Source organism: Pan troglodytes, chromosome 19, assembly GCF_028858775.2.
Source record: "Pan troglodytes isolate AG18354 chromosome 19, NHGRI_mPanTro3-v2.0_pri, whole genome shotgun sequence".
Lineage (NCBI taxonomy): Eukaryota > Metazoa > Chordata > Mammalia > Primates > Hominidae > Pan > Pan troglodytes.
Window position 1 is genome coordinate 41758613 of NC_072417.2, and position 12879 is coordinate 41771491.

Genomic DNA, 12879 nt, shown 5'->3' on the forward strand with positions numbered 1-12879 from the left:
TTTCCACCACAAACCTCAAAGCTCTCAAAAGGTCCACTTGCAGATCCTAGAGAAAGAGTGTTTCATAGCTGCTCTTTCCAAAGGAAAGTTCGACTCTGGAGGTTGAATACAAACATCACCAAGTAGTTCCTGAGAATGCTTCCGTATAGTTTTTATGTGAAGCTGATTCTGTTTCCAACGAAATCTTCAAAGAGGTCCAAATCTCCATTTGCAGATTCCACAGAAAGAGAGTTTCAAAATTGCACTGTCAAAAGGAGTGTTGAACTCTGTGAGTTGAATGCAAACATCACAAAGAAGTTTCTGAGAAGGCTTCTCTCTAGATTTTATGTGAAGATATACCCGTTTTGAAAGAAGGCCACAGAGTGGTCCAAATATCCACTTGCAGATCCTAAAAAAGAGTGTTTCAAACCTGAACTATCAAAGGAAGGTCCAACTCTGGGGTTTGAATGCAAACATCACAAATACATTTCTGAGAATGCTTCTGTTTATTTAGGTGCATTTATCCCGTTTCCAACGAAATCCTCAGAGAGGTGCAAATATCCACTTGCAGATTCTACAAAAAGTGTGTTTCAAACCTGAGCAATCAAAGAACGTTTCAACACTGTGCGTTGAATACAAACATCACGAAGAAAGTTCTGAGAATGCTTCAGTTTAGTTATGTGCGGTTTTTCCCGTTTCCAACGAAATCCTCAGAGGGGTCAAAATATATGAAGCTATTCCCTTTACTACCACAGGCCTAAAAGTGCTCCAAATCTCCACTTGCAGATTCCGCAGAAAGAGAGTTTCAAAACTGCGCTCTCAAAAGGAGTGTTCAACTCTGTGAGTTGAATGCAGTCATCACAGAAAAGTTTCTGAGAATGCTTCTGTCTAGATTTTATGTGAAGGTATACCCGTTTCCAATGATGGCCACAGAGTGGTCCAAATATCCACTTGCCGATCCTACAAAAAGAGTGTTTCAAACCTGAACTTTCAAAGGAAGGTTCAACTCTGGGATTTGAATGCAAACATCACAAAGAAGATTCTGAGACTGCCTCTGTTTAGTTAGCTGAAATTATCCTGTTTCCAATGAATTCCTCAGAGAGGCTCAAATATCCACTTGCAGATTCTACAAAAAGTGTGTTTCGAATCTGCTCCTTCCCAAGGAATGTTCAGCTCTGTGAGTTCAACTCAATCATCTCAAAGAATTTTCTGAGAATGCTTCTGTCTTGTCTTTATATGACGTTATTTCCTTTACTACGATAGGCCTCAAAGAGGTGCAATTATCCACTTGCAGTCTCTGCAAAAGGGTGTTTCAAACCTGAACTATCAAAGAAAGTTTCAACACTCTGAGTTGAATGCAAACATCACGAAGAAGGTTCTGAGAATGCTTCTGTTTAGTTATGTGCGGTGTATCCCGTTTCCAACGAAATCCTCAGAGAGGTCCAAATATCCACTTGCAGTTTCTAAAAAAGACTGTTTCAAACCTGAACTATCAAAGAAAGGTTCAACACTGTGAGTTGAATGCAAACATCACTAAGAAGGTTCTGAGAATGCTTCTGTTTAGTTATGTGCGGTGTATCCCGTTTCCAATGAAATCCTCAGAGGGTTCCAAATATCCACTTGCAGTTTCTACAAAAAGAGTGTTTCAAACCTGAACTATCAAAGAAAGGTTCAACACTGTGAGTTGAATGCAATCATCACGAAGAAGGTTCTGAGAATGCTTCTGTTTAGTTATGTACGGTTTAACCCGTTTCCCGCGAAATCCTCAGAGAGGTCCAAATATCCAATTGCAGATTCTACAAATAGTGTGTTTCGAAACTCCTCCATCCAAAGGAATGTTCAGCTCTGTGAGTTAAACTCAGTCGCCACAAAGAATTTTCTGAAAATGCTGCTGTCTAGTTTGTATATGAAGATATTTCCTTTACTACCATGGGCCTCAAAGCGGTTCATATCTCCACTTGCAGATTCTAAAAAAGAGAGTTTCTGAACTTCTCTGTCAAAGGGAATGTTCATCTCTGTGACTTGAATGCAATCATCCCAAAGTAGTTTCTGAGAATGCTTCTATCTAGTTTCTACGGGAAGATATTTCCTTTTCCACCACAGGCCTCGAAGCCCTCCAAATGTCCACTTGCAGATTCTAGAAAAAGAGTGTTTCAAAGCTTCTGTCTCAAAAGGAAAGTTCAACTCTGTGAGTTGAATGCAAACATCACAAAGAAGTTTCTGAGAATGCTTCTGTTTAGCTTTTCTGTGAAGATTTTCCCCTTTCCAACGAAATCTTCAAAGCGGTCCAAATATCCACTTGCCGATTCCACAGAAAGAGTGTTTGGAAACTACTGTTTGAAAAGGAACCTACGACTCTGTGAGTTGAATGCAATAATCACAAAGAAGTTTCTGACAATGCTTCTCTCTACTTTTTATGTGACGATAATTCGTTTTCCACCACAGGCCTGAAAGCTCTCCAAATGTCCACTTGCAGACACTACGAAAAGAATGTTTCAGCACTGCTCTATGAAAAGCAATGTGAAACTCTGTGAGTTGAACACAAGCATCACAGAGAAGTTTCAGAGAATGCTTCTGTTTAGTTTTTATGTGAAGATATTCCCGTTTCCAAAGAAATCTTCAAAGAGGTCCACATATCCACTTGCAGATTCCACAGAAAGAGAGTTTCAAAACTGCTGACTCCATAGGAGTGTTCACCTCTGTGAGTTGAATGCAATCATCACAGGGAAGTTTCTGAGAAGGCTTCCGTCTAGATTTTATGTGAAGGTATACCCGTTTCGAACGAAGGCCACAGAGTGGTCCAAATATCCACTTGCAGATCCTACAAAAAGAGTGTTTCAAACCTGAGCTATCAAAGGAAGGTTCAACTCTGGGATTTGAATGCAAACATCACAAAGAAGCTTCTGAGAATGCTTCTGTTTAGTTAGGTGCAGTTATCCCGTTTCCAACGAAATCCTCAGAGAGGTCCAAATATCCACTTGCAGATTCTACAAAAAGTGTGTTTCAAACCTACTCCATCCAAAGGAATGTTCAGCTCTGTGAGTTAAACTCTATCATCACAAACTATTTTCGGAGAATGCTTCTTTCTAGTTTTTATATGAAGCTATTCCCTTTACTACCATGGGCCTCAAAGCGCTCCAAATCTCCACTTGCAGATTCCACAGAAAGAGAGTTTCAAGACTGCGCTCTCAAAAGGAGTGTTCAACTCTGTGAGTTGAATGCAGTCACAACAGAAAAGTTTCTGAGAATGCTTCTATCTAGTTTTTTATGTGAAGATACTTCCTTTTCCACCACAAACCTCAAAGCTCTCAAAAGGTCCACTTGCAGATCCTAGAGAAAGAGTGTTTCATAGCTGCTCTTTCCAAAGGAAAGTTCGACCCTGGAGGTTGAATACAAACATCACCAAGTAGTTCCTGAGAATGCTTCCGTATAGTTTTTATGTGAAGCTGATTCTGTTTCCAACGAAATCTTCAAAGAGGTCCAAATCTCCATTTGCAGATTCCACAGAAAGAGAGTTTCAAAATTGCACTGTCAAAAGGAGTGTTCAACTCTGTGAGTTGAATGCAAACATCACAAAGAAGTTTCTGAGAAGGCTTCTGTCTAGATTTTATGTGAAGATATACCCGTTTTGAAAGAAGGCCACAGAGTGGTCCAAATATCCACTTGCAGATCCTAAGAAAGAGTGTTTCAAACCTGAACTATCAAAGGAAGGTCCAACTCTGGGGTTTGAATGCAAACATCACAAATACATTTCTGAGAATGCTTCTGTTTATTTAGGTGCATTTATCCCGTTTCCAACGAAATCCTCAGAGAGGTGCAAATATCCACTTGCAGATTCTACAAAAAGTGTGTTTCAAACCTGAGCAATCAAAGAACGTTTCAACACTGTGCGTTGAATACAAACATCACGAAGAAAGTTCTGAGAATGCTTCAGTTTAGTTATGTGCGGTTTTTCCCGTTTCCAACGAAATCCTCAGAGGGGTCAAAATATATGAAGCTATTCCCTTTACTACCACAGGCCTAAAAGTGCTCCAAATCTCCACTTGCAGATTCCGCAGAAAGAGAGTTTCAAAACTGCGCTCTCAAAAGGAGTGTTCAACTCTGTGAGTTGAATTCAGTCATCACAGAAAAGTTTCTGAGAATGCTTCTGTCTAGATGTTATGTGAAGGTGTACCCGTTTCCAATAATGGCCACAGAGTGGTCCAAATATCCACTTGCCGAACCTACAAAAAGAGTGTTTCAAACCTGAACTTTCTAAGGAAGGTTCAACTCTGGGATTTGAATGCAAACATCACAAAGAAGATTCTGAGACTGCCTCTGTTTAGTTAGCTGAAATTATCCTGTTTCCAAGGAATTCCTCAGAGAGGCTCAAATATCCACTTGCAGATTCTACAAAAAGTGTGTTTCGAATCTGCTCCTTCCCAAGGAATGTTCAGCTCTGTGAGTTCAACTCAATCATCCCAAAGAATTTTCTGAGAATGCTTCTGTCTTGTCTTTATATGACGTTATTTCCTTCACTACGATAGGCCTGAAAGAGGTGCAATTATCCACTTGCAGTCTCTACAAAAGGGTGTTTCAAACCTGAACTATCAAAGAAAGGTTCAACACTCTGAGTTGAATGCAAACATCACGAAGAAGGTTCTGAGAATGCTTCTGTTTAGTTATGTGCGGTGTATCCCGTTTCCAACGAAATCCTCAGAGAGGTCCAAATATCCACTTGCAGTTTCTAAAAAAGACTGTTTCAAACCTGAACTATCAAAGAAAGGTTCAACACTGTGAGTTGAATGCAAACATCACTAAGAAGGTTCTGAGAATGCTTCTGTTTAGTTATGTGCGGTGTATCCCGTTTCCAATGAAATCCTCAGAGGGTTCCAAATATCCACTTGCAGTTTCTACAAAAAGAGTGTTTCAAACCTGAACTATCAAAGAAAGGTTCAACACTGTGAGTTGAATGCAATCATCACGAAGAAGGTTCTGAGAATGCTTCTGTTTAGTTATGTACGGTTTAACCCGTTTCCCGCGAAATCCTCAGAGAGGTCCAAATATCCAATTGCAGATTCTACAAATAGTGTGTTTCGAAACTCCTCCATCCAAAGGAATGTTCAGCTCTGTGAGTTAAACTCAGTCGTCACAAAGAATTTTCTGAGAATGCTGCTGTCTAGTTTGTATATGAAGATATTTCCTTTACTACCATGGGCCTCAAAGCGGTTCATATCTCCACTTGCAGATTCTAAAAAAGAGAGTTTCTGAACTTCTCTGTCAAAGGGAATGTTCAACTCTGTGACTTGAATGCAATCATCCCAAAGTAGTTTCTGAGAATGCTTCTATCTAGTTTCTACGGGAAGATATTTCCTTTTCCACCACAGGCCTCGAAGCCCTCCAAATGTCCACTTGCAGATTCTAGAAAAAGAGTGTTTCAAAGCTTCTGTCTCAAAAGGAAAGTTCAACTCTGTGAGTTGAATGCAAACATCACAAAGAAGTTTCTGAGAATGCTTCTGTTTAGCTTTTCTGTGAAGATTTTCCCCTTTCCAACGAAATCTTCAAAGCGGACCAAATATCCACTTGCCGATTCCACAGAAAGAGTGTTTGGAAACTACTGTTTGAAAAGGAACCTACGACTCTGTGAGTTGAATGCAATAATCACAAAGAAGTTTCTGACAATGCTTCTCTCTACTTTTTATGTGACGATAATTCGTTTTCCACCACAGGCCTGAAAGCTCTCCAAATGTCCACTTGCAGACACTACGAAAAGAATGTTTCAGCACTGCTCTATGAAAAGCAATGTGAAACTCTGTGAGTTGAACACAAGCATCACAGAGAAGTTTCAGAGAATGCTTCGGTTTAGTTTTTATGTGAAGATATTCCCGTTTCCAAAGAAATCTTCAAAGAGGTCCACATATCCACTTGCAGATTCCACAGAAAGAGAGTTTCAAAACTGCTGACTCCATAGGAGTGTTCACCTCTGTGAGTTGAATGCAATCATCACAGGGAAGTTTCTGAGAAGGCTTCCGTCTAGATTTTATGTGAAGGTATACCCGTTTCGAACGAAGGCCACAGAGTGGTCCAAATATCCACTTGCAGATCCTACAAAAAGAGTGTTTCAAACCTGAGCTATCAAAGGAAGGTTCAACTCTGGGATTTGAATGCAAACATCACAAAGAAGCTTCTGAGAATGCTTCTGTTTAGTTAGGTGCAGTTATCCCGTTTCCAACGAAATCCTCAGAGAGGTCCAAATATCCACTTGCAGATTCTACAAAAAGTGTGTTTCAAACCTACTCCATCCAAAGGAATGTTCAGCTCTGTGAGTTAAACTCTATCATCACAAACTATTTTCGGAGAATGCTTCTTTCTAGTTTTTATATGAAGCTATTCCCTTTACTACCATAGGCCTCAAAGCGCTCCAAATCTCCACTTGCAGATTCCACAGAAAGAGAGTTTCAAGACTGCGCTCTCAAAAGGAGTGTTCAACTCTGTGAGTTGAATGCAGTCACAACAGAAAAGTTTCTGAGAATGCTTCTATCTAGTTTTTTATGTGAAGATACTTCCTTTTCCACCACAAACCTCAAAGCTCTCAAAAGGTCCACTTGCAGATCCTAGAGAAAGAGTGTTTCATTGCTGCTCTTTCCAAAGGAAAGTTCGACTCTGGAGGTTGAATACAAACATCACCAAGTAGTTCCTGAGAATGCTTCCGTATAGTTTTTATGTGAAGCTGATTCTGTTTCCAACGAAATCTTCAAAGAGGTCCAAATCTCCATTTGCAGATTCCACAGAAAGAGAGTTTCAAAATTGCACTGTCAAAAGGAGTGTTCAACTCTGTGAGTTGAATGCAAACATCACAAGGAAGTTTCTGAGAAGGCTTCTGTCTAGATTTTATGTGAAGATATACCCGTTTTGAAAGAAGGCCACAGAGTGGTCCAAATATCCACTTGCAGATCCTAAAAAAGAGTGTTTCAAACCTGAACTATCAAAGGAAGGTCCAACTCTGGGGTTTGAATGCAAACATCACAAATAAATTACTGAGAATGCTTCTGTTTATTTAGGTGCATTTACCCGTTTCCAACGAAATCCTCAGAGAGGTGCAAATATCCACTTGTAGATTCTACAAAAAGTGTGTTTCAAACCTGAGCAATCAAAGAACGTTTCAACACTGTGCGTTGAATACAAACATCACGAAGAAAGTTCTGAGAATGCTTCAGTTTAGTTATGTGCGGTTTTTCCCGTTTCCAACGAAATCCTCAGAGGGGTCAAAATATATGAAGCTATTCCCTTTACTACCACAGGCCTAAAAGTGCTCCAAATCTCCACTTGCAGATTCCGCAGAAAGAGAGTTTCAAAACTGCGCTCTCAAAAGGAGTGTTCAACTCTGTGAGTTGAATTCAGTCATCACAGAAAAGTTTCTGAGAATGCTTCTGTCTAGATGTTATGTGAAGGTGTACCCGTTTCCAATAATGGCCACAGAGTGGTCCAAATATCCACTTGCCGATCCTACAAAAAGAGTGTTTCAAACCTGAACTTTCTAAGGAAGGTTAAACTCTGGGATTTGAATGCAAACATCACAAAGAAGATTCTGAGACTGCCTCTGTTTAGTTAGCTGAAATTATCCTGTTTCCAACGAATTCCTCAGAGAGGCTCAAATATCCACTTGCAGATTCTACAAAAAGTGTGTTTCGAATCTGCTCCTTCCCAAGGAATGTTCAGCTCTGTGAGTTCAACTCAATCATCCCAAAGAATTTTCTGAGAATGCTTCTGTCTTGTCTTTATATGACGTTATTTCCTTCACTACGATAGGCCTGAAAGAGGTGCAATTATCCACTTGCAGTCTCTACAAAAGGGTGTTTCAAACCTGAACTATCAAAGAAAGGTTCAACACTCTGAGTTGAATGCAAACATCACGAAGAAGGTTCTGAGAATGCTTCTGTTTAGTTATGTGCGGTGTATCCCGTTTCCAACGAAATCCTCAGAGAGGTCCAAATATCCACTTGCAGTTTCTAAAAAAGACTGTTTCAAACCTGAACTATCAAAGAAAGGTTCAACACTGTGAGTTGAATGCAAACATCACTAAGAAGGTTCTGAGAATGCTTCTGTTTAGTTATGTGCGGTGTATCCCGTTTCCAATGAAATCCTCAGAGGGTTCCAAATATCCACTTGCAGTTTCTACAAAAAGAGTGTTTCAAACCTGAACTATCAAAGAAAGGTTCAACACTGTGAGTTGAATGCAATCATCACGAAGAAGGTTCTGAGAATGCTTCTGTTTAGTTATGTACGGTTTAACCCGTTTCCCGCGAAATCCTCAGAGAGGTCCAAATATCCAATTGCAGATTCTACAAATAGTGTGTTTCGAAACTCCTCCATCCAAAGGAATGTTCAGCTCTGTGAGTTAAACTCAGTCGTCACAAAGAATTTTCTGAGAATGCTGCTGTCTAGTTTTTATATGAAGATATTTCCTTTACTACCATGGGCCTCAAAGCGGTTCATATCTCCACTTGCAGATTCTAAAAAAGAGAGTTTCTGAACTTCTCTGTCAAAGGGAATGTTCAACTCTGTGACTTGAATGCAATCATCCCAAAGTAGTTTCTGAGAATGCTTCTATCTAGTTTCTACGGGAAGATATTTCCTTTTCCACCACAGGCCTCGAAGCCCTCCAAATGTCCACTTGCAGATTCTAGAAAAAGAGTGTTTCAAAGCTTCTGTCTCAAAAGGAAAGTTCAACTCTGTGAGTTGAATGCAAACATCACAAAGAAGTTTCTGAGAATGCTTCTGTTTAGCTTTTCTGTGAAGATTTTCCCCTTTCCAACGAAATCTTCAAAGCGGTCCAAATATCCACTTGCCGATTCCACAGAAAGAGTGTTTGGAAACTACTGTTTGAAAAGGAACCTACGACTCTGTGAGTTGAATGCAATAATCACAAAGAAGTTTCTGACAATGCTTCTCTCTACTTTTTATGTGACGATAATTCGTTTTCCACCACAGGCCTGAAAGCTCTCCAAATGTCCACTTGCAGACACTACGAAAAGAATGTTTCAGCACTGCTCTATGAAAAGCAATGTGAAACTCTGTGAGTTGAACACAAGCATCACAGAGAAGTTTCAGAGAATGCTTCGGTTTAGTTTTTATGTGAAGATATTCCCGTTTCCAAAGAAATCTTCAAAGAGTTCCACATATCCACTTGCAGATTCCACAGAAAGAGAGTTTCAAAACTGCTGACTCCATAGGAGTGTTCACCTCTGTGAGTTGAATGCAATCATCACAGGGAAGTTTCTGAGAAGGCTTCCGTCTAGATTTTATGTGAAGTTATACCCGTTTCGAACGAAGGCCACAGAGTGGTCCAAATATCCACTTGCAGATCCTACAAAAAGAGTGTTTCAAACCTGAGCTATCAAAGGAAGGTTCAACTCTGGGATTTGAATGCAAACATCACAAAGAAGCTTCTGAGAATGCTTCTGTTTAGTTACGTGCAGTTATCCCGTTTCCAACGAAATCCTCAGAGAGGTCCAAATATCCACTTGCAGATTCTACAAAAAGTGTGTTTCAAACCTGCTCCATCCAAAGGAATGTTCAGCTCTGTGAGTAAAACTCTATCATCACAAACTATTTTCGGAGAATGCTTCTGTCTAGTTTTTATATGAAGCTATTCCCTTTACTACCATAGGCCTCAAAGCGCTCCAAATCTCCACTTGCAGATTCCACAGAAAGAGAGTTTCAAGACTGCGCTCTCAAAAGGAGTGTTCAACTCTGTGAGTTGAATGCAGTCACAACAGAAAAGATTCTGAGAATGCTTCTATCTAGTTTTTTATGTGAAGATACTTCCTTTTCCACCACAAACCTCAAAGCTCTCAAAAGGTCCACTTGCAGATCCTAGAGAAAGTGTGTTTCATTGCTGCTCTTTCCAAAGGAAAGTTCGACTCTGGAGGTTGAATACAAACATCACCAAGTAGTTCCTGAGAATGCTTCCGTATAGTTTTTATGTGAAGCTGATTCTGTTTCCAACGAAATCTTCAAAGAGTTCCAAATCTCCATTTGCAGATTCCACGGAAAGAGAGTTTCAAAATTGCACTCTCAAAAGGAGTGTTCAACTCTGTGTGTTGAATGCAAACATCACAAAGAAGTTTCTGAGAAGGCTTCTGTCTAGATTTTATGTGAAGATATGCCCGTTTTGAAAGAAGGCCACAGAGTGGTCCAAATATCCACTTGCAGATCCTAAAAAAGAGTGTTTCAAACCTGAACTATCAAAGGAAGGTCCAACTCTGGGGTTTGAATGCAAACATCACAAATAAATTACTGAGAATGCTTCTGTTTATTTAGGTGCATTTATCCCGTTTCCAACGAAATCCTCAGAGAGGTGCAAATATCCACTTGCAGATTCTACAAAAAGTGTGTTTCAAACCTGAGCAATCAAAGAACGTTTCAACACTGTGCGTTGAATACAAACATCACGAAGAAAGTTCTGAGAATGCTTCAGTTTAGTTATGTGCGGTTTTTCCCGTTTCCAACGAAATCCTCAGAGGGGTCAAAATATATGAAGCTATTCCCTTTACTACCACAGGCCTAAAAGTGCTCCAAATCTCCACTTGCAGATTCCGCAGAAAGAGAGTTTCAAAACTGCGCTCTCAAAAGGAGTGTTCAACTCTGTGAGTAGAATGCAGTCATCACAGAAAAGTTTCTGAGAATGCTTCTGTCTAGATTTTATGTGAAGGTATACCCGTTTCCAGTGATGGCCCCAGAGTGGTCCAAATATCCACTTGCCGAACCTACAAAAAGTGTGTTTCAAACCTGAACTTTCTAAGGAAGGTTCAACTCTGGGATTTGAATGCAAACATCACAAAGAAGATTCTGCGACTGCCTCTGTTTAGTTAGCTGTAATTATCCTGTTTCCAATGAATTCCTCAGAGAGGCTCAAATATCCACTTGCAGATTCTACAAAAAGTGTGTTTCGAAACTGCTCCTTCCCAAGGAATGTTCAGCTCTGTGAGTTCAACTCAATCATCCCAAAGAATTTTCTGAGAATGCTTCTGTCTTGTCTTTATATGACGTTATTTCCTTTACTACGATAGGCCTCAAAGAGGTGCAATTATCCACTTGCAGTCTCTACAAAAGGGTGTTTCATACCAGAACTATCAAAGAAAGGTTCAACACTCTGAGTTGAATGCAAACATCACGAAGAAGGCTCTGAGAATGCTTCTGTTTAGTTATGTGCGGTGTATCCCGTTTCCAACGAAATCCTCAGAGAGGTCCAAATATCCACTTGCAGTTTCTGAAAAAGACTGTTTCAAACCTGAACTATCAAAGAAAGGTTCAACACTGTGAGTTGAATGCAAACATCACTAAGAAGGTTCTGAGAATGCTTCTGTTTAGTTATGTGCGGTGTATCCCGTTTCCAATGAAATCCTCAGAGGGTTCCAAATATCCACTTGCAGTTTCTACAAAAAGAGTGTTTCAAACCTGAACTATCAAAGAAAGGTTCAACACTGTGAGTTGAATGCAATCATCACGAAGAAGGTTCTGAGAATGCTTCTGTTTAGTTATGTACGGTTTAACCCGTTTCCCGCGAAATCCTCAGAGAGGTCCAAATATCCAATTGCAGATTCTACAAATAGTGTGTTTCGAAACTCTTCCATCCAAAGGAATGTTCAGCTCTGTGAGTTAAACTCAGTCGTCACAAAGAATTTTCTGAGAATGCTGCTGTCTAGTTTGTATATGAAGATATTTCCTTTACTACCATGGGCCTCAAAGCGGTTCATATCTCCACTTGCAGATTCTAAAAAAGAGAGTTTCTGAACTTCTCTGTCAAAGGGAATGTTCAACTCTGTGACTTGAATGCAATCATCCCAAAGTAGTTTCTGAGAATGCTTCTATCTAGTTTCTACGGGAAGATATTTCCTTTTCCACCACAGGCCTCGAAGCCCTCCAAATGTCCACTTGCAGATTCTAGAAAAAGAGTGTTTCAAAGCTTCTGTCTCAAAAGGAAAGTTCAACTCTGTGAGTTGAATGCAAACATCACAAAGAAGTTTCTGAGAATGCTTCTGTTTAGCTTTTCTGTGAAGATTTTCCCCTTTCCAACGAAATCTTCAAAGCGATCCAAATATCCACTTGCCGATTCCACAGAAAGAGTGTTTGGAAACTACTGTTTGAAAAGGAACCTACGACTCTGTGAGTTGAATGCAATAATCACAAAGAAGTTTCTGACAATGCTTCTCTCTACTTTTTATGTGACGATAATTCGTTTTCCACCACAGGCCTGAAAGCTCTCCAAATGTCCACTTGCAGACACTACGAAAAGAATGTTTCAGCACTGCTCTATGAAAAGCAATGTGAAACTCTGTGAGTTGAACACAAGCATCACAGAGAAGTTTCAGAGAATGCTTCTGTTTAGTTTTTATGTGAAGATATTCCCGTTTCCAAAGAAATCTTCAAAGAGGTCCACATATCCACTTGCAGATTCCACAGAAAGAGAGTTTCAAAACTGCTGACTCCATAGGAGTGTTCACCTCTGTGAGTTGAATGCAATCATCACAGGGAAGTTTCTGAGAAAGCTTCCGTCTAGATTTTATGTGAAGGTATACCCGTTTCGAACGAAGGCCACAGAGTGGTCCAAATATCCACTTGCAGATCCTACAAAAAGAGTGTTTCAAACCTGAGCTATCAAAGGAAGGTTCAACTCTGGGATTTGAATGCAAACATCACAAAGAAGCTTCTGAGAATGCTTCTGTTTAGTTAGGTGCAGTTATCCCGTTTCCAACGAAATCCTCAGAGAGGTCCAAATATCCACTTGCAGATTCTACAAAAAGTGTGTTTCAAACCTGCTCCATCCAAACGAATGTTCAGCTCTGTGAGTTAAACTCTATCATCACAAACTATTTTCGGAGAATGCTTCTGTCTAGTTTTTATATGAAGCTATTCCCT